The sequence below is a fragment of the Dasypus novemcinctus genome (assembly GCF_030445035.2).
Source record: "Dasypus novemcinctus isolate mDasNov1 chromosome 12 unlocalized genomic scaffold, mDasNov1.1.hap2 SUPER_12_unloc_5, whole genome shotgun sequence".
Classification (NCBI taxonomy): domain Eukaryota; kingdom Metazoa; phylum Chordata; class Mammalia; order Cingulata; family Dasypodidae; genus Dasypus; species Dasypus novemcinctus.
Window position 1 is genome coordinate 226,679 of NW_026688133.1, and position 23,282 is coordinate 249,960.

The 23,282-nt window shown below is 42.6% G+C and overlaps 1 long non-coding RNA gene across 2 annotated transcripts in view; it reads right to left on the reverse strand.

The window, feature by feature from the left end:
• The window catches only part of LOC131277418 (uncharacterized), a 204,952-nt gene that overhangs the window by 150,239 nt on the left and 31,431 nt on the right, over window positions 1-23,282 (reverse strand). The window contains exon 4 of one of the 2 annotated variants that reach the window (XR_009184587.2): window positions 3,073-3,230. The exons of the other annotated variant lie outside the window; for it this stretch is intronic. This is a non-coding gene — a long non-coding RNA (uncharacterized lncRNA). Of the gene's footprint in view, window positions 1-3,072; window positions 3,231-23,282 lie in introns of those variants that run through there. 2 annotated transcript variants of the gene reach the window in all.

Consider the following 23,282-nt stretch of genomic DNA (forward strand, 5'->3'; position numbering starts at 1 on the left):
CCTCTAAAGCAATTTTTCCTCCTTGAACTAAGGCATTTGTAATTGCCACCAAATGGACAGGAACAGCTCATGCAGGTACCCGCTACAATTTTCTTCGGGTCTTTGAATTTACTGCTATTTCAAAACTCACCAAGATCTGAGCAAACACTCTACAGCATGACTCTCACAGAGTTTTATTTTTTCTAATTGCAGGGGGCTTCAAGAGCAAGCTAAGAGAGTACATATTATGGAATCACTCAGCTTTGAGGGGAAAAAGTAGATGATTTCAAAACCACGGTATTTGAGTTGCCTGGAATTGAATCCAATCCACCAAAATGGTTGCTTTGCATCAACTAGAAATTCCTAGAGAACATATGGCAAATGTATGGTCAGCATATGTGGATCCATGTGGTTGAAAAGATCTGGAAGATGTCAAAAGGACAACAGCAATGTTGGAAATTTAGGATAGGCACCACGGGACACTGTCGTTGAATTATTTTAAATAGAAATATAACATACGTACATAAACATATATCAACAATAAATGTATAATAGGGGAAGGGGACTTGGCCCAACGGACAGGGCATCCACCTACCACATGAGAGGTCCACAGTTCAAACCACGGGCCTCCCTGACCCGTGTGGACCTGGCCCATGTGCAGTGCTGATGCGCGCAAGGAGTGCCCTACCACGCAGGGGTGTCCCCGGCGTAGGGGAACCCCACGTGCAAGGAGTGTTCCCTGTAAGGAGAGCCGCCCAGCGCAAAAGAAAGTGCAGCCTAAGAATCGTGCAGCACACATGAACAAATACAAGAAAAAGAAACGCAGATTCCCGCTGCTGCTGCTAAGGATACAAGCCATCACAGAAGAATACACAGTGAATGGACACAGAGAGCAGACAACTGGGGTGGGGAGGGGAGAGAAATAAAAAGAAAAATGTATAACAGTTGCGAACTTAGGAAACAAACATACATAACATCAAATAAACATATATAACATCTCACCCTACCACCAATAACTAGCATTGTTTTTAAACCTTTTTGACTAATGATTAAAGAGCACTGTCAAAGTATTACTACTAAACAAAGTAGTTTTCCCCTAACCATCCGATTACTATCATCTTTATATTATTTATATATGAATATACATAAACAATGTATAGTAAAAGTTGTGAACCTACAAAGCAAACATGCATAACATCGTACAGGGGTACCATACATCAACCCTCCATCATGAGACGTTTGTTACAAAGTATGAAAGAACACTGTCAAAGATCTTACTACTAATCATAGTTCTTATCTTACATTTGGTGTGTTTTTCCTCCAACACACCCTAACATTATTTTTAAAATATGTATATATATTTTTAATAACAAAAGCTGTAACTTATAAGGCAATCATGCACATGCGCAAAACTGCCAAACAACACCCCTCCATCAACACACCACAATGTGGTGTGTCATTTGCTACAGATAAAATAATATCATCTGATTATTGCCATGTCCATAGTGTACATTTGGCTCACATTTTCTATACTGCCTCAGTATCAACACAGTACATCTTCTGCATAAAATCAAGAATATTATACTATTACTACTAATCACAATCCATAGGTGACTCCAGCTGTATTTTTCCCATGCTTCTCCACATTCCCAAGACCCTGCAGTAGTCATATACATTTGTTGGAGCTCACAAAGGACACTCGTGCATCTGTACCATCAACCACAATTCTCACCCACCTCTTGGTTTACTGTGCTATCCAGTTCCTAGATTATTCTCAAGCATTCTGTCAATTTGCATTTACATAATTGGACTACCATTTTCAGTCACATTCCAAATTATAAACTAGCTGTTACTCACTGTGTGTTACCATCGACTCTATACATTTCCACAATGTTACATTAAAGCGAATTAAAACTTCTACATACATCAAACTTCAGTAGTCCACTCAGTCCTTCCCTTATCTCATTTAAGAATCCACCACCTACCACCAGGTCTTCAAGATATTTTCCTGTTTTGGGGAAGTGGAGCTTTCAATTCCAGCCTCGGAACAGCTCCTGAGATGGGTTGTGCCACCAGCGGAGGATGGGCACCGGCCTCCTGGGCGTGGAGCCTCTACTTACGAGTCTTCTCTGCAGATGGGCATCTCCTCCTTCCACTCCTTCAAAGACAACGCAGGACACTCTTCTGGCCTCCTGGAGCCTTCCAACAGGTGCTTCATCTCGTTCCAGAGAGCTCTGGGTGTTTGCTAACTGCCCTGTGGCAGGAGCTGACTCTAGGAGCTCCTTACTCTGCCACCATCTTCCTGTATAGTTGCCATTGAATTTTAATACCATTTCTACACTAATTATCACAAGTTAGGTTAGGTTGCCATTAACTACAAAACCAAGCACTCTAATTCACATTTCTTGCCTCCCACTGTCTTTGCTATTCTTCTTATACTAAGATAGATGGCTAAACCAGCAGCTCACACTGAACTTGTTAATCCACAAACTCCAAACACTCTACCCACCTGTCCAAGGCCAAAATATTCCAAGTAATTCATGGTTAAAATGCCAATGTGCTCGGAGATACTCTATGTCCTCCCAGCTCCCAAGGAATAAATGATGGTTGAGGTTCTCAATGACTAAGAAGATGAGGTGGCACCATCTAATGTTCAGGTGGGGATGCTATTCCATTCTACGATATAAATTTTACCTTTTTTACTTCTTTATCTTTCCAGTGATTTCTTATAAAGAGACATAATCATGTACCTGTATTTGAGATAAACAACTTTGTAGGAGACGAAAGTGTCAAATCGGGTCCTATTCAAATTGACCCCTTTATAAAAAGGGATTCTCAAGAGGCAGCAGCAGATTATTAACTATATGGTAGGGGTCATTACCTCAGCAACACTTTTCCCTCCATCTATTAAGAATTCTGTAATTGCAAAGCAACATGGACTTGAGAGACGTATGTCCGGGCAAAGCCAAGCCTGGCCCTTCCACAGATGTCCTGATACTTCCTTATGGGGCCTTTGACTTAACCACCGTTTCCCACCTATTCTTCTAAAGCACCAAGAGAACACAGGACCTGAGCAAACACTACACAGCATGATCTGATACAGAGTTTTCATTTCTGTAATTGGGCATGACTCTAAAAGCAAGCAAAAACAGTGCATATTCTGGAATCACTCACTTTTGAGGAAAAATCTGTATAAGAAGATAAGAGACTGACTGCTGGCTTTGTCTGAAGAATCATTCTGGTTCCATATGCTAGAAGAAACAAGGATTGGGGTATGGTTAGAGAAACTGATATTCCAGGTAAAGAACTACCGTTCTTATAAGCATCAGTGGTCCCGTAAGCTGGCATGGATTCTGGGTACAGGGACTTGGAACTCTCTATGTGCAAGCCTGTGGGGGTGCTTGTGAATGTGGGGTCAAGGCAGGAGGTGTGAGTGAGAGGGGCAGTGGGGGACATATCCTGGGACACACTTCTAGCCTCCACTCTTCACCCAAATCCAAAATTCCAGGATTAGGAATGAAACTGAACTGGCTCCCATTTGAGAGAAAGTGCTGTCCAGCTGCCCCTCAGCACTGCCCAAGGCCTGGCAGGGTTTCTGGAGGACTTGGGGAAGGGGCGACTGACTGGCCTGTTTCACACCCTGGCTCTCCCCCTCTGCTGACCTGCTCTCCTGGAATGAACCAGGCCCACCACAGCGTCTCTGGACCACAGGGCCCAGGGCTCCCTGCTCCTCTCAGCACCCACAGCTCCAGCCAGACAGGGCTGCCCTGTCCCCCAAGCTCTACTCATGCCCCTCCCTGACAACGTTCCTCAGGCCACTGCGGGTTTTCCTGCACTGGGCCACGTGGACACGCATAAATCTTTTCCCCCCTACCTCCCCCAGCTGTCAACACTGTTCCAGAACAAGTCTGATTCTAGAAATTATCCTGTACTAGGGTCAAATAAAGAGATTTGGGAAGTAAAAAGAGATGAAAAGAAAGAAGAGGAAATGTGGAATCAGAAGAAGAGAAGAAGGGAAACAAGTGCACATGGAATCCACAGCTTTCCTAGCTTTCTTTTTGGCATTTCAGGAAATTCAGGAATACTGAAGGGAACACAAGGGTAGCTGCAATTAATGTCTTATGTCACCATGCACGTGAAGTATAGAACTAGCTGATGAAAACAGACACAGGAAGTGAAAGGTGTCCTGAGAACTACACAGGGAACAGAGACCCCTTCCATACAAGCCCCTAGGGTGCTTGGTCATTCACCCAAAGGCTCCTCAATTTGGAGAAGAGGGCTTGTAGCTGTCTGTAGGGTCAACATGGACAGCTTCCTCCTCCATTCCTCTCTCTGCCTTCCCAGATTCCAGAACAAGTGTTTGCACTGCAGATCCTAGTACTGACAGCTACAAAGACCACGCATGAACTGAGGGTCTTAGCTGGAACCTCAGAAGATCTGTTGTTTGGAGACTGAAAGGAGGCATAAAACCAAAGAAATGGAGATGCCTCAGGACTCGACCCCTTATACCCTTTCTCTAATGAGCCAATTCTGTGAAAGTCGGGGTTTTAGTACAATAGATCTAAAGTGAGTTTTAGAAAAAGGCTTTACTTTTAATATTAGGTATTATATTAAACAATATTTTACCCCAACTAGTTTTTTTCTTAATATTGATCAATAAAACAAACACATATACAGATAAGCACCCTAAAGAGAGACAGAGTTCCCTGGATTATCTGAAGTCTGTCTTCCCGGTGGCTTCCACCAAGGACACTCCCTCTCTCATAGAACCCTCATTGAGTCATAGCTGAACAAGCAACTGTAAATTTAATACTTAGCATCTGTCCTCAGGCCAATGTCTTTCTAAACACTTCCTTTATTGAACTCTGCTCACTCACATGGAAGGGAACAACGGAACATTATGACCCATGACCCATGGACTAAATGTAATACTTGGACTTCCATGCCTTTTATACTTGCACATCAGTTTTCTTGGGTATAAAATTAATGACTCCATTTTCCTTTGACACGATGCACTGTTTTCAAAACGTTGATGATATTCTAATGTTCTTTCAATTATGCCACTTGGTTTTTTCTAAATGCACAAAGGATTTCTATTTTTCTTTAAAGCCCACCTATTTGACTAGAATATATATTGTCATTATAATCATTTTCATTCAGTGCTCTGTTTGAGAGCAGCAAGAGACAAGCAATGCATGTAAGACTAAACACAGATTTCTCATCAGAAACCATGCACGAAAGAACAGAGTGGAATGATGTATTTAAGACACTGTAAGAGAAAAACTTTGAAATTAGAATTTCACATCTGGCAAGACTGTATTTCAAAATTGAGGATGAGTATAGAATATTCACAGATAAACAGAAATTGAGAGAGTTTATAACGAAGAGACTAATTTTGCAGGAAATACTAAAGGGTGTGCTCCTGCTCGAAAAAACAAAAAGAGGAGAGAGAGGCTTGGAAGAGAGTCTACAAATGAAGATTGTAGCAGTAAAAGTAACTGAAGAGTATCAAAAGAGTGGTGAAAATAAAAGATGATAGAAAAAACCTCAATGTTTAGGCATGAACTTAACCAACATTGCAAAGCCCCTGTATACAGAAAACTACAACTCATTGTTAATTTTAAAAAGATCTAAATAATTGGAAGGACTTTCCATGATCGTAGACTGGAAAATTAATATTAAATGCCAGTTCTACTCTAATTGATACACAGGTTCAGTGCAATCTGATTAAAATTCCACCAGCATTTAAAAAAGAAAAGGAAAGCAGGATTATAAAATTTATTTGAAATGGGGAGGGGTCTTCAATAGCCAGACACATCATAAAAACGATAAGCGAACTTGGAGGACTCTCACTTCCATATGCACTCTCACTCTGGATTTTAACTCATATTCCCTACCTGCAGAGGTAAAAACAGCATGGTCCTGGCATACAGAAAGACACACAGACCAATGGAAACAACATGATGGTTTCAGAAACAGACCACCACATCTAGGGTCAAGAGATTTTGGACAAACCTGTCAAACACACCCAGCTCAGGCAGAACTGTCCATTCAACAAATCTACATGGGAGAACTGTAGAGCCGTAGACAAAAGAAAGAAAAAGGACCCTGTAGCACTTTGATATTATTCATACATTTCAAAAGAAATTTTGGATTATGTTTGTAAATTATCTTTTCCTCTGGGTATATGAGATTATACTGGATTCACAGGTTTACTTGATTCAGTAAACTTAACCTACTTGTGTCAGTAGGGCCTTGAGCACCAGCCCCAGGGTGGGTTGGGACTCTCCGATAAAAAGTATGGCAAGGACAGAATTGAGGGTTTTTGATGTTGGAGTTTTGATGCTGGAGTTTGATGCTGAAGTCTTAAGGTGGAGCCACAAGAAGGAAGCACAGAGAGGTAAGAGAAGCAAGCCCCAGGAAGGGAGGAACCCAGGAAGCCTGAACCCTTGCAGATGGCAGCAGCCATCTTGTTCCAACAAGCAAAAACAGACTTTGGTGAGGGAAGCACCTTATACGTCATGGCCTGGCATCTGTAACCTCCCACCCAACCAATTTCTGGTATTTTGCATCAGCACCCCCTTGGCTGACTAATACAGAATTTGTTCCCGAGGTGTGGGGAAGTTCTTTGGCAATTACCAAAATGCTGGAATGGTTTTAAAAAAGGGAAAGGGGTATTTTTTTAAGGAATTGTGAGATACTTGGAAGAAAAGACCTATAGTGCTTTGAAGAGACTGCTGATAGCAATATGGATGCTAAAGAGACTTTTGATGATGCCTTACAAGTAAGCGATGAAACTATCATTGGAAACTGGAGGAAAGGCGATCCATGTTTTAAAATTGCAGAGCACTTAGCAAGATTAACTCCTGGTATTTCATGGAAGGCAGAATTTGAAAATGGCAAGCCTGGGCATTTAGCTGAAGGAATTTCCAAATGAACCTGGAGAATGCAGCTTGGCGTCTGCTTTCAGCTTATAGCAAAATGCTAGATAAGAGAGATACGCTGAGGACTGAACTGTCAGGAATAAAGAAAACAGAAACGGATTCCAGAATTTCCAAGCTTCTGGAGATGAAGATCCCTGATGGAAGTGCCCCATTGGAGGACTTAACTAAACTAGGAACTAGTAAATCAAGATTGAAGATATATTTATCTAGGAAAGATTTGTGGGACGGCTTACTGTCTGAACGCGTGTACCCCTGCTTACTACATGCTAAACCAACAAAGTTTATGAAAGAGCTGTATGAACAAAAAAAACCTGTCAGCCTGTAATAAAAAGGACAGGGAAAGGAGAGATTGAAGGAGAAACAGCTTTAAGAGGAAAACCATGGAAGTTGAGATCTGGAATTAGGACATCACCTTGGGACAAGAGAGGAACCCCACTCATATGGACAGAGGGTGATTTTGCCAGCAGTTGAAGAGGGTGGATGTTCCTGACCGATGTTCTGGGAGAGTTTTGCTGCCCCATGGTACAGAGAGGGTGGAACACATTCCCCAAGGAATAGGGCAGTTAAAGTCAGCACCCCACAGGTCTGAGATGGGTGGACCCATCCCCCAAAGGTTAGGGAAGGCCAGGTCGTCAACTCACTACTCTGTGAGAGGGCTGAGCCTGTATGCCGAAGGTTAAGGAAGGCCAGGTGGTCAACTCATTGCTCTGAGAGAGCTGAGGTTGTATGCCATAGGTTAGGGAGAATGGTGTCTTCACATCACTCTACTGGGGGGGGTTAAGACTCTAACCCAAAGATTGGGTAAGGTGTGGCAATCACCCCAACACACTTGGAGGGAGACACCTAGACCTTGGTCAATGCCACGATGCTTCATGAGGGTAGAAACAAGAAAATAACCATTGGACAAGTCAGTGGTACGGGTGGTTCCACATATGGACCCAAGAAGAAGAAATCATCATCTGAAGAATAACTCGAAGACTGACACTGAATGGAGGATGCCCGGCAGCTTTACTGAAATGTAGAGGACCCATGACTCATGTTTCCCTCCCAATTTCTCCTGATTATAATGAAAATGTTTACCCTTTGTCTGTCCTTTTCTGTACCGGAAGTAGATGAATGGTTTTGTAAGTTTCACAGGTCTATAGAAAACTTTGCTCCAGCACAAACTGCATTTCTTTAAATTGATGGCCATGTGATTTAGTACTTGCACTGTAACTGACTTAAATTTTTTTTTTATTGGGGATGTCTTTTTGGAATTTCGAGGGTGCGGTGTAGCAGTTTGCAATTATTGATGAATTCCAAAAAGAAATATTGGATGGTGTTTGTAAACTGGTCTTTTCCTCTGGACATATGAGATTATACTGCACTCAGTATTCTTGAGTAGTTAATCAAGTAAATCTCTTATGTCACTTGGGCATTGAGTACCTGAACTTGGTGGGTGGGGATTGACAGATAAAAGGCATGGCAAAGGACAGAGTTGAGGGGTTTTGATGTTAGAGTTTTGATGATGGAACTTGATGCTGAAGCCTTATGCTGGAGGCCCAAGAAGTAAGCACACAGAGGTCAGAGAAGCAAGCCCCAATAAGGGAGGAACTCAGGAACCCTGAACCCTCACAGATGTCAGCAGCCGTCTTGATCCAACAACTGAAAACACACTTTTGTGAGGGAAGCAACTTATGCTTGATGCCCTGGTATCCGTAAACTCCTACCACAAATAAATACCCTTTATAGAAACCTAACTCTGGCAGTTTGAGATAATTGATGAATTCCAAAAAGAAATACTGGATTATGCTTCTAATCTGATCTGTATATGGGCGTGATTGAGTTATGATTAGGGCTTTGACTAGGCCACCTCATTAGGGCATTGATTCCCCACACCATGGTGGGTGGGGACTAACAGATAAAAGGCCAAACAAAGGACAGAGTTGGAGCTTTTGATGCGAGGGTTTCTGATGCTGGAGTTCGATGGTCAAGACACAAGCTGGAGCCCTGGAAAGTAAGCTCACAGAGGAAAGAGAAGTCAGCCCCAGGAAGAAAGGAACCTTGAACCCAGAGAAAAGCAAGCCCAAGGAATTAGGACCCAGGAAGCCAGAGCCCTAACGGACATCGGCAGACATTTGCTCCAAATAGACTTAGGTGAGGGAAGTAACTTAAAGCTTCATGGCCTCGTATCTGTAAGCTCCTACCCCAAATAAATACCCTTTATAAAAACCAACCAATTTCTGGCATTTTGCAGCAGCACCTCATTGGCTGACTAATACACCAACCCATTTCTGTTATTTTGCATCAGGACGCATTTGGGTGACTCATACAGACCCCTACCTCACACCTTGTACGAAAATTAACTCAAAATTGAACAAAAACCTAAACATATGAGCAAGAACCGGGAGGCGGACTTGGCCCAGTGGTTAGGGCATCCGTCTACCACATGGGAGGTCCGCGGTTCAAACCCTGGGCCTCCTTGACCTGTGTAGACCTAGCCCATGCGCAGTGCTGATGTGCGCAAGGAGTGCCGTGCCACGCATGGGTGTCCCCCACATAGGGGAGCCCCACACGCAAGGAGTGCGCCCCGTAAGGAGAGCCGCCCAGTGCCAAAGAAAGTGCAGCCTGCCTAAGAATGGCGCCACCCACACGGAGAAATGACACAACAAGATGACGCAGCAAAAAGAAACACAGATTCCCGTGCCGCTGACAACAGAAGCGGACAAAGAAGACGCAGCAAATAGACACAGAACAGACAACCGGGGTGGGGGAGAGAGGAGAGAAATAAATAAATAAATAAACCTTTAAAAAAAAATAGCAAGAACCATAAAGCTTCTAAAAGAAAATGTAGGAAAATATCTTCAAGACTTGTGGTGGGTTGTAGATTCTTAAAGGAGATAAGAGAAGGACTGAGATGGACTACTGATGTTTAATGTAGGTAGAAGTTTTAAGTAACCTTACTGTAAAAAGTGTGGAAATGTATAGAATTGATGGTAACACATTATAGTGAGTAACAGACGGTGTATGAACGGGAATATGGCTGAAAAGTGTACTCTAGGGATGTAAATGTCAGTTAACAGAAAGCTGGAGAATCATCTAGGAACTAAATAGCACAGTAAAACCAGAGGTGGATGAGAACTGTGGCTGACGGTACAGATGCAAGAGTGTCCTTTGTGATGGAGAGCAAATATACATCACTATTGCAGGGTGGTGGGAATGTGGAGAAGCATGGGAAAAATACAACTGGAGTGACCTATGGACTGTGGTTAATGATAATAATGTAATATTCACAATCAATGCCAAAGATGTACTGTGTTGATAATGTGGGAGGATGGAAAAGCGTGCCAACTGTAAGCTATGGCCTTGGTAATAACCTGATGATATTGTCTCATAACCTGTAACATATATGCTACCACGTTGTGGAGTGTTGATAGAGGGGTGTTGAATCAGAATTCTGCATATCTGCATGATTGTTTTCTAGGTTTATAACTACCGTCATAAAGATATATTTAAAAAATAAAAACAGCCCAATTGGAGGAAAAACAAACAAATGTAAGATAACGACTATAGTTGGTAGTAAGATTTTGATGATATTCTTTCATAATTTGTAACAAATGTTGCAAAACAATGCAAGGTATTGCAGGAGCATTGATGTATGGGACCCCTGTATGACTGTATGCATGTTTACATTATAAGTTCACACCTTTTACTATACACACTGTTTACCTATGTTCACGTATGAATCCTACAAAATAATACTACTATGGTGGGTTAGGGGAAAAATACACCAAAGGTAAGATGCTTTGGTTAGTAGTAATATTTTGAGGATACTCTTTAATGTTTAGTTAAAAATATTTCACAACCATGTAAGGCACTGCTGGGAGGGTGAGGTATGAGAGCCCTGGATGACGTTAAGTATGTTTGTTTTGTAAGTTCACAACTATTACTATAAATTTATAGTTTATGTATTTTTAGGTATGAGTGATATACTTCAATAAATGAACAAAAGTGAAAAGAAAATCCACAATTCAAAAGTTCCCTGGGGGCGATCAATAAGAAAATGGAGGTAAAACAGGCAAGCGTCAGTGAGATGGAAGTGAGATGAGTAAAATGATTTACTGAGGATCACGGGGGAAAAAAGATTGAACTAAAGTTAATGGAGCCTTACGGACATGTAGGAGAGTTAACATTCATACCAAATGCTCCTAAAAACAAACTAGCAAAACAAGTGAATAAACCAACTCACGGGAGTTAACTACATGACTCAGCGTGGGCAGTGCCAGCTTCTCACAATAAGGTCCCAGGATCAACGTCCACTCCTGCAACCACAAAAAGAAAAACGAAAAATTTACCTACGTCAGCGGAGACAAGACCGGCGATTGGGATCAAAAGAGGAGGAGGATGGGAAGCAGACTTGGCCCAGTGGTTAGGGCGTCCGTCTACCACATGGGAGGTCCGCTGTTCAAACCTCGGGCCTCCCTGACCCGTGCGGAGCTGGTCCATGCAGTGCTGATGCGCACAAGGAGTGCCCTGCCACGCAGGGATGACCCTGCGTAGGGGAGCCCCACACGCAAGGAGCGCGCCCCGTAAGGAGAGCCGCCCAGTGCCATGAAAGTGCAGCCTGCCCAGGAATGGCGCCGCACACCCAGAGAGCTGACACAACGAGATGACGCAACAAAGAGAAACACAGATTCCTGTGCCGCTGACAACAACAGAATTGGACGATGAAGAACACGCAGCAAATAGACACATAGAGCAGACAACGGTGGAGGGGGGGAGAAATAAATAAAATAAACTTTAAAAAAAAAAGAAGAAGAGGAGGAGGAGGAAGCAGGGAAGTCCTGAGGGGGAATTTACACAACAAAGAAATAGCCAGTGACAATAGCAGAAGAGAGTCACTGGCTAACCTCCAAGGGAGGGGGCATGGCAAGCAAACACATGAAAATGGGCAATTATTTAAACAGACATTTCTTCAAAGAAGATATACAAAGGGCCAATAAGCATATGAAAAGATGCTCAAGTCCATTAGCCATCAGGGAAAGGCACATCAAAAGCATGAGGACTTATGACTTCACACCCATTAAAAGGGCTATTATGTTAAAAATTGGAAAAGAGCAAGTGCTAATGAGGAAGCATGTAAATAGCAAACCTTATACATGGGTGGTAGGAATATAAAAATGCACCCAGTGTGGAAAACAGTTTGGCAGTAACTCGAAAAGTTAGACTTAGAATTAACATATGACCTGGCAATTCCACTTCTAGATATATTTCCAAAACAAATGAAGAGGCAGGGATTCAGACAAGTATTTGTATACCAATGGTCACCGCACAGTACACAAAAGGTAGAAGCAAATATCCACCAACAAGGGCTGCCAAGGCTGTAGCTGCGGGAGGGGTGAGCCTCGCTCTCTGGTAGAGGCGTGGGTGGCCGCGGCCTCTGGGCTGGGATGACCATTGCTGCTGCAGGATTTGCAGGCCGTTAGGTTTTGCAAGCCATGAAGCAAATGGAGCCTCAAGTAAAACGAGTTTTTCAAAGTCTCCCAACATCTGCCTTCAGTGGTGGCTATTACAGAGGTGGGTTTCAGCCCAAAACGACAAAACCAGAGGCAGCATTCATACTAGGTGGAAGCCCTACTGCCAATAAAGGAAAACTAAGGGATGCTCATAGACAAATTATGCTCTTACATCACCCAGGCAAGGGAGGATCTCCTTATTTAGCAGCCAAAATCGATGCAGCTAAAGATTTACTACAAGGTCAGGCTAAGAAATGAAGTAAATGTAGGATGAATTTTAAGTTCATATCAATTTATGCATATGATTACCAATTTTTATAATAAAATGCCTCTAAGCCGTAATTTGTAAGAAATGAGTTAGCACAAAGCCTTGTTATAATTGTTTAAACTTGAGAATTTAAAATCATACTATGCACTAGGATATTTGGAGGTTTTTAATGATAAATGTACTTAGACCATTTAAATAAAAATATTATTCATTACTCATTTAGCTAATAATTATCTAACTATGTGTACCAGGCATTCTACAAGGGAAGGTGAGCCACAGAGTTCTCAGACTAATGGCAGGCTGATAAACAGGTAATTAAAACACAGTGTGATGTTCTGATGGAATTCGCACAAACTCTTGTAGTGATTTTTACCTTGTTAGGAGAACACAGAAAACCACTTTGTAAAAGGCAACGGCCCAACTACTTGGAACCCTGTAGCTAAGTGACACAATCTTGATAGAAAAAATTAATCCAACTATGTATATGTAACAACGCACAATTCTTACACTAAAAACTGTAATAATAAGATACAAAGAAAAAAAAGCCAACCAACTGATGAACGGATAAACAAAATGTGGGAAATACATATGACAGAATATTATACAGCTGTAAGAAAGAAAAAAGTCCAGATGCATGTGACAGCATGGATGAACACTGAGGACATTATATTCAGTGAAATAAGCCAGACACAAAAGGAAAATCATCGTATGCTCTCACGGATAGTAACTAATGATAATAAGCAGACTCATACATTTAGACTCCAGACTAATTTACCAAGGGATAGAATGGGGGTAGAGAATGGAGAGCTCATGCTTAAATCGCACAGAATTTCTATTTCGGGTGACTGTAAATGTTTGGAAATAGACAGTGATGGTGGTAGCACACTACTGGGAATGTAGTTAACTGTGCAGAATTATGTTTATAAATGTGGTTGAGAGGAGTTTAAGGTAATATACGTTACAGAAGGAAAGTTAGAAGCCAAAACAGGATTGTTTAACTGAACGCTGTTGTGGATGATGGACTCGGTTAACAGTACAAATACAAGACTGTTCTTTCATGAATCATAGCAAATATATGACTCTATGACATGTTGTTAATAATAGGATGGTATATGGAAAATGAAACCCTCATGTAAACTATGGACTGTAGGTATCAGTAATATCTTATTTTCCTTCATCAGTCCTAACAAAGGTAGCACACCAATGCAAGGTATCAATGGAGGGATACATGAGAACATTGTGTTTTTCACATGACTTTACTATAAATATACAACCTCGCTAATTATTACAAAATTGCACAAATTTAAGAAAGCATTAGGCTAACTGAAAGAAACCAGACATAAAGTACTTCATATTCTATTATTTCATTACTATAAAATGTAAGGATAAATGAACTTATAGAGATGGAAATAGATTAGTTGTTAGTCAAGGCTGGGGAATAACAGAGGGATTGAGAGGTGACTGCTAAGAGCTATGGGGCTTTCCTTCCTGGAGTGAGAAAATGTTCTAAACTTGACTGTGGTGATGAATGCACAACTCTTTGAATATACTAAAAGTCATCGAGGACACTTTGTACAGATTGTCTGGTATGTGAATGTATCTCAAGAAAACTGCTCCTAAAACTTGGTACATACATCGTGGAGGTCCTTTTAGTTCAGTATAAGAACTCTGGATTTTACTGTAACCTGGGAACGTATGGGGTTCAGTAAAGAGTAACAAGGGACAACACCTGCCTTAGGCTTTCACAGGATCATGCTGACTACAAGAGAAGAATGGACCACAGAGGCAAGCAGGCCACAATGCAGACCAGGTAGGAGCTATCACAGTATTCCAGGTAAGAGACATGGTGGATTAGACAGAGCAGGAGCTGTGTAACAAATGGACCACACTAATGAAAGATGTTGTTCCTGAGGGAAAGTGTGCTAGCGGGAAGGGTGGGGTATACGGGAATCCCCTCTATTTCTGATGGAATATGTATGTCATCTAAAGCTACTTTATAAATAAAGAAAAAAAATTTTTTTTTATTTTGACATGGAAGCAGAAGAATCACTGGAGTCTCGGTCAGGCTAGGCAATAGAAATACTGAGGCATCATCAAACCTATTTCATATTTGAAAACATGGAGACGGAATCCTAAGGGAGAGTGCGCTGAATGATCCATAAAAAACAAAAATGACACATCAGTCTTCGACAAACTTTAAAATACCGATCTATAAAACATAAACTATAAAGGCAAACTACTGACCAGAAAAAATATTTGCAAACCTAACTAACACAAAGAAAGAACAGATATCTAGAAAATCTGGAGCTGATATATGGAACAGGTATCTAGAAAATCGGGAGGCTCACGCGGTAGAAAGCCTGTTTCCCATATGGGAGGTTCCAGCTGCAGCGCCGATACCCCTTAAGAAAAAAACAACAACAACAGAGAACTAGCAAAAAAACAAAAGAACAACTCAAGGGAGCCAATTTGGCTCAGGGGTTGAGGGCTGCCTTCCCACTTATGAGATCCCGAGTTCAATGCCTGGACATTGTTCTAGGAAATAAATAAAAACCCTCATATCTGGGATGTATTAAAAGAATTTCCAAAATTCAATCATAAAAACATTATTATTAGAAAGGGCAAAATATATGAACAAACATTTCACTACAGTAGATATATGGATGGGAAATAAGTACATGAGAGATGCGCAATATAATTGGTAATCAAGGAAATGAAAACTACACCATTATGAGGTATAACTACATGTAATTAAGACAAAAATAAAGTGACAACACCAAATGCTGGTTAGAAGGCAGAGAAGCTAGATCTCTCGTATATTGCTCGAAGGGATATAAAGTGGTATAGTCGCTCTGAAAACTAGTTAGCAATTCCTTCTAAAACTAAATATACACTTATCATACAGCCCGGAAAGGGCACTCCTGCACGTTAATCACAGAGAAATGAAAACTAAGCCCAACTAAAGCATGACTTTCTTCTTTGAAAGATTAATCAAACTGATAAACCTCTACGCTAACCAAACATAAAATAAAGAAGATACAAATTACCATTACCAGGAAAGGAGGAGAGGTCATCCCTCCTGGTTCCACGGACATTAAAAGGATACTCAGGGAAGCAGACTTGGCCCAGTGGTTAGGGTGTCCGCCTACCACACGGGAGGTCCGTGGTTCAAACCCCGGGCCTCCTGACCCTGTGGAGCTGGCCCATGGGCAGCGCTGATGCGCACAAGGAGTGCCCTGCCACGCAGGGGTGTCTCCCGCAAAGGGGAGCACCACGCGCAAGGAGTGTGCCGTGACGAGAGCTGCCCAGGAGTGGCACCGCACACATGGAGAGCTAACGCAGCAAGAGCACACGACAAAAAAGAGACACAGACTCCCGGTGCTGCTGACAAGAATGCAAGTGGACACAGAAGAACACACAGCAAATGGACACACAGAGCAGACACCTGGGGGGTGGGGGAGAGGGGAGAGAAAAAAAAAAAGGATATTCGAACAAGACTACGAACATCCCTACATCCAATACTTTGATAACTTAGATGCAATGGCCCAAAACTCCTTCAGAGATACAAACTATCAAAACTAATACAAGAACAAATGTATAATCAGAATAGACCTATAGCCATTAAAATTCTGAATCGAAAATCAATGACATTTGAAAAAAGAAAGGACCAGGTTCAGATGATTCATACTATCCATCATTTAAGGATAAATGAAAATTCTCCACAATCGCTTTCAGAAAACAAAGGGAACATTTCCTAACTCACTCTAGGAGCCCAACATTACCCTAACGCTAAAACCACATAAAGATATTTTTAAAATGGAAAATTACACACCAATATGTCTCATGAACATAAAAACAAATTTTCTCCCATTCTCGGGGAATGTCCAGCTGACTAGAGGTTCCTGGAAGGAAAATTCACATAACAGGACATACCTATATTTATTATTATCTATCTTTATTATTACTTTATATTTGGTGGAAAAGAAACACATGCTCATATTAGTAAAAATCAAATGTTGAGACAAGTACACAACTAAAGGCAAGCCTCCCTCTCATCCAGCCCCTGCTCCTCAGTTCTACCCCCTCCCAGACACCACTTACCAATTCCTCTCATCTTTTTGCATGAACAGGCCAGTCAGGTATAAGCACATATATCTATGGTTCATTGGACATTCTATTTTTTGTGCATTTTAAAATTTTTACCCAAATAATTCAGTTATTCAGATATTAAGTCAACCGTCCTGAAGTAAATTTCTGTAACAGACCTAATAACGGGACAATATAACATAAAGTCACATCAGAATAGTCTTAGTGGAACGGGTGACATGAAAAGGGAGGACAACAGACATAACCCAGGACTGCCCTGGACAGGTGGGAACACACCACGTTAAGGTACAAATCAGGGCTCTGGAGTCCCCTCGGGTCCACAGCAGACACACGCACCACCTCCGGCTCCAGGCGCGGGGACGCTCAGTGGAGTAAAGGAGAGGGAGCTCAGATGAAGGGGGGCCCCCTCAGTGCACAGGACTCACACCTACCACAATCCTCCCAGGTGCAGAGCTCAAGGCGGCCTAGATCTGAGGAGCCACAGCCGTCGCCCAAGGCCTGGCGCTGAAGCCTGGACACCACCAACTGCCAAGGCCTGCAGCCCGGAGCTGAGCATCATGGGAGGAGGGGGCAGCTTCCAGGACCACCCACATGAGGCCCTCCCCAGACCCAGGGACAGCCAGGGCCGAGGGACTGCGATGGCCCTGCCCACCTCCTGGCTCAGGCACCCCAGGGGGCAGACGCTGGACCAGCTGCACCATTCCTCAGCCTGTGCCTTGTTTTTTATCTTTACCATTCTCCATTTAAGACTTTCAGTCCTTTCTACTTTTTTATCCTTCTCTTTAGACTTAAGCATTATCTTGTCACCTTACTTCGTGGAGATTACATTTCAATCTTGAACTCTTTTCCCATTGTCCTTATTTTCTTCTTCTCATTAATTTTTCAGGTTTTATTTAAACTTATGATGTATTGTCATATATTATTTCATTTTCTTAATGCCTTTCATCTTTTCAGAAAATATATTTCAGTACATCATGTAGGTCATGATAAAGAGTTTTCATTCATTTGTGGTGGGATACTCTGCACTTTTCCTTCAGTACTTGAGAATAACATGAATTTTTTGTTGTTATTCGTACAATTTTTAAAAACTATGGACGATAGATTCAAAACAACTTTTCTAATGACAGATCTACTTTTCTTTCTAGATTTTTAACAGAATTTTTTAAAGGATGAAAGCTTTCTTCATTATATTTCTGCACTCTGTACTTCTACCACTCTTATAAACGGGTCCTCACTCTCATTACTTCTACTTCTACCTTATCGATTTTCTTTCTCCCACTGACTACTGAGTATTCCTCTTATATGCACTCCTCTCTTGAAGAGAAACATTAACACATTGCCAAATATAGTCATTTTCAAAACATATTTACACATTTTCAAAATTAATTATCTCTAAGTTATTTCAATGAGTTACACTGGATTTCATGTCTTATTTTTTATGTGTAAATGTACTGTTTCCCTACAATCATTAGATTTTAGTTTCTATTTATGTTATAATGAAATTTTTTGTCTTTATACTTTAAAATTCACTTCATCAACAACTACACACACTGACATGAGGTACCCCCTGATGTGAAGCATCTAAGAAGGACATAATGTTCTTTCTGTGGTAGTACTGACAAAGAGCATACTCTTAAATAAATAAATAAATAAAAACCTCAAAAAGAAAAGAAAGCAAATGAAAATGGTAGCTATTCTGGGCTCATCAAAGTATGCTGAGAAAAACTGAGATAAAATAGGGGGCTTCCTGCAAGCTGTAGGCTGGAGACCTAGCCTGGTCACAGCCTCAAAGGAGGATGTGGACATGATGAAAGACTTCCATTCAGGAACTGTCCTTCTTTGCAGAGTTTCCAGGAATGGATCTGTTTGCTTTCAGGGTTACAGGTTAGGCTGAGGGAGGCTTAAGGGAATCCATGTGAGTCTCTGTGGTGTGACTGTGAGACTATGTGTGAGCTTGTGGGGGTCTCTGTGTGCATTTCCCCGAGGTGAGATGGACTGCTCAGGCTCTGGTGCTCCAAGGGGCAGGGCCTTAATGTGAACCCAGGCGTGTGGCTCCAAAGCTCTGCACTACAGACCTGCAGGCATCACTCAGTCATGGGAACATCAGAAACCACGTAGGGAAGCAGATGTGCCTCAAGAGGTTCAGCTCCTGCCTACCATATGGGAGATTCTTGGTTTGGTTCCAGGAAGCTTGCATGAAAGGCAGGCTTGGGAAACCGACACAACAAGATGATGCGACAAGAGACACAAGAGGAAAAATGTAACGAGAGACACAAAAAAGCAGGGAGAAGACGTTCCCAGTGCCTCCTTAAGATGACAGCAAGCTGGTTCAGTGGGAAGCCACAGCAAGCTGACACAACGAGATGATGCAACAAGAGACATGAACGGAAAAACATAATGACAGAAACAACAACGACCAGAAACAGAGGTGGCTTAAGTGATTAGGCACCTCCCTCTCACATCAGAGGTCCCGAGTTCAGTTCCCAGTGCCTCCTAAAGAAATAAAAGCAGACACAGCAAGTGTATACAATGAGGGGATAGAGAGAAATAGAGCCATGAAAATAAGTCTTTAAAAAAACAACAAAAAGGAAACCAAAAAAACCACCACAAGAACAAAAAAAGAAACCACAAGGGAGTTCCTCCATCTGTGCATGTGCTTACAATTCCCTGAGTCTACAGAGAGACCAAACTGTCCACCTTTATAAGGAGGCCTTCAGATCGCAGGGCCTAGGGAAGCTAGCTGTGCAGACAACCTCACACTCCGGCATTAGTTCCTGACGTCCAAAACTAAAAGAAAGCCCACAAGACTCTGCGTTAGATCACAATCCTGGGAGTTGTGAGGAATCACAGAGAATGACCTGCCAACCTCCACGCTGACGTCACAGCCAGGAGCTCTGCCACAGCGCACAGGCATTGGGAAGGAAAGTTAGTGCACTGGATTACGGCGTTCCCACGGACCCCCTAGATTCTCAAATCTTGGACTCACACAGGAGGGTCTCTGATGAGTAAGAACTCAGATTCCACTTGTTTCTTAACCTGGTGTGCAAAACCTTGGTTGAAATGCAACTAGAGAGCAAGCTTAGAGGGAGTCAGCACTGACCCTCTGCGTCCCTCCATAAGGACTGTCCTACTGCCAAGGGCCAAGAATTCAATGAACAAACACACATGGTGAAGAACAGGAAGACTGGACGGAAAAATACACAATAATTAACTGGTCATTTTTAAATGGTAAGATATCAATATTTTCATATCTATAATTATTATATTTACCAAAAAGATTAGTGAATGAATATGAAAGAATGGATTGCCAAGAATGGAACTGATTCCACCAAAAAAAGACTGCCTCCAATCAAGTAGAAATTCCATTAGTATATTTAGTAAATGAAGTGTCAGTTTATGCAGATCCACGGAGGTCAAATTCATTGGAGATGTCAAGAAGGCACCAGTGGGAAATGGACTTGGCCCAGTGCTTAGGGCCTACGCCTACCACATGGGAGGTCTGCGGTTCAAACCCGGGGCCTCCTTGACCTGAGCGGAGCTGGCCCATGTGCAGTGCTGAAGCCCACAAGGAATGCCGTGCCATGCAGGGGTGTCCCCCGTGTAGGGGAGCCCCACGCGCAAGGAGTGCGCCCTGTAATGGCAGCCGCCCAGCGTGAAAGAAAGTGCAACCTGCCCAGGATGGTGCCGCGCACATGGAGCGCTGACACAACAAGATGATGCAACAAAAAGAAACACAGATTCCTGTGGGGCTGACAACAACAGAAGCAGACAAAGAAGAACACACAGCAAAACAGACACAGAGGACAACTGGGGTGGGGGAGGGGAGGGGAGATAAATAAATGAATAAATAAATAAATAAACCTTTAAAAAAAAGAAGACACCAGTCACGAATTCCAAGAAGAGAGCAGAATACAAAGACATGGGACTCTCTCCTCCTCCAGAAAAGCAGCTGGAGGACAGGCTGAAACAGACTGGAAAAAGAGCTCTAGGCTTTGGGACAGCAGGTGAAGGCTGGACCCCACCCAGAACAGAGACGGACAAAGGAGGGGAATCGCGGCAGAAGAACTGTGACTGGAAAGCAGCAGCTACTGCTCCTGGCACCCTCCCTGACTCTAAGGACTTCACAATACTCAGGCCTCTCAGCCAACTTTAGACAAAGGGGTCTCCAGGGATCCACAGCCCCTGGAAAGCGGACGGAGAGGGACACCATCTAAGGCTGCACATTCTAACCCACACAGCTGGTGTGCTGTGTCCCCACCAGCCTTTCCAGGCCAGGTGGGACCCCTCAATCTCACTCTCTTATAGCCAGGACTGAGTGTGGAGGACTCGCCTCTGCAGCAAAGAGGAGAGAGAGGGACACAGCCTAAGGCTGAAAACTTTGAACCCACAAATTTGGTCTGCGGACTCCCAGGAGCTCTACCGGGCTGGGCAGTACCAGCTCATTGTTTGCCTTGGGAGCCTGCAAAGGACTAAGGAGATCTGACCCTCTCAATCTCCTACTCTACTAACCTGGAATGACTGTGGAGGACACAGAGGGGAGTGGAACCATTTCCTACCCAGGAAAAGAGAGGCGGTTGCTGGAGAAGTCTGACGAATTCTTTCTGAGAAAGTTTAAATTACAAGGCTCTTCATCTCCAGGCAAGAACCTCTACCACACTGTTCCAGTCTGTGTCACAGCAAAAACGCTCCAGCCAGGCACTGACCTGAAAGAGCTGCCAAAGAGTACCTTCCAGGAGCAGAACTAGGTAGAACACATGAGTAAATTAAAAATAAATAGCAGAGGCTTCTGCTAGCCTTTATGGCTTCCCTCCGAAGGCCCCAGGAAGCAAGTCTGCAACCCATTACTGGGCATAGCAGTTTGATATTACTGATGAATTCCAAAAAGAAATATTAGATTATGCTCATAAATTGGTCTTTTCCTCAGGGTATAGTACATTCTCTTGGATTCAGAGGTTTACAGGATTAAATGATGATCAAGGCTTTCATGGGGCCACATCAGCAGGACGTTGCATCCCTGCCCCTTGGTGGGTGGGACGCACAAAGAAAACAACATGACAAAAGAGATGGCTGGAGTTTTTGAGCTGGAGCCCAGGAAGTGAACACACAGGAGATCATCGCCAGAGGAACAGAGAGAGCTCTTTAGACACAGCTGAAGCCCAAGGGAGAGGACAGATATATTTGCCTGATACTCTACAGCTGACCTCGTAGAGAGAGGCAAAGCCTAGAGAGCTTTCTAGTCTAGAGCTGAACTTGTGGTGAACAGACAGGAGCTGGACTTGGAGAGAAATGAACCCCGGGAAGAGAGGAACCCAGAAAGCCTGAACCCTGGCACACATCGGCAGCCATCTTCCTCCAAATTGTGGCAACAGACTTTGGTGAGGGAAGTAACTTGCACTTCAGAGCGTGGTAAATAAGCTTCTACCCCAAATAAACACCTTGTATAAAGGCAACAGATTAATGATATTCTGCATCAGCACCCCTTTGGCTGACACTAGGTGCGGAGCCCTGTTTTGACCAAAGAACAAGGACAAGACAAACCATCCAGGAGGAACATAGAATCAAAGAGCAGCAATAACACACAGCCTCCCACCACCAAAGCCCAACAAAAAGAAAGAAACTGAGCATCTGAGGAAACTGCATCCTAATCAGATGCCTAGCATCAGCAAAAATTTACAAGCCAGACTAAAAAAATGGCAGACATGACCCAGGAAAAGGAATATAACAAAGCCTCAAAAGAGACACAGGATTTGAGAAAACTAATTAATGAGATGCATACACAGTTCCAAAATCAAATTGAAAGAAAAATGAAAGAAAAATATGGCTAAAGAAATGAATGAGATCAAGAAGATACTGAACAAGCACACAAAAAAATGTGAAACCCGAAATAGAAAAGTAACAGAGCTAATGGGAAGGAAAGACACGATAGACATACAGCAAACTCGAAATGAAAGAAGAAAGAATAAGTGATACCAAAGACAGAAGAGCTAAAATTACAGAGAGAAAAGACTGGGAAAAAATGAACATGGGTTCAGAGAGGTTGAATGACAACTCAAAAACCAACAACAAACATGTCATAAGATATCCAGAAGGAGAAGACAGGGGAAGGAGGGGGGGGGGGGCTAGTATTTGAGGAAATACTAGTTGAAAATTTCCCAACTCCAGGGAAAGAAATTAACCTACATGTCTAAGAAGCCCACTGTATCCCAATCAGAATAAATCCAAATACACCTATTCCAAGACACATACTACTGAGAAAGTCAAACCTCAGAGATAAAGAGAAAATTCTGAGAGCAGTAAGAGAGAAGAGAACCATTACTTACAAGGGACACCCAGTAAGATTTAGTACAGATTCCTCATGAGAAACCATGGAGGCAAGCAGACAGCACTATGATAAAATTAGGAGACCGAAAGAGAAAAACTGCCAGCCGAGAATTCTGCATTCACCAAAATTGTCCTTCAAATACGAAGGCGGGTATATAATATTCACAA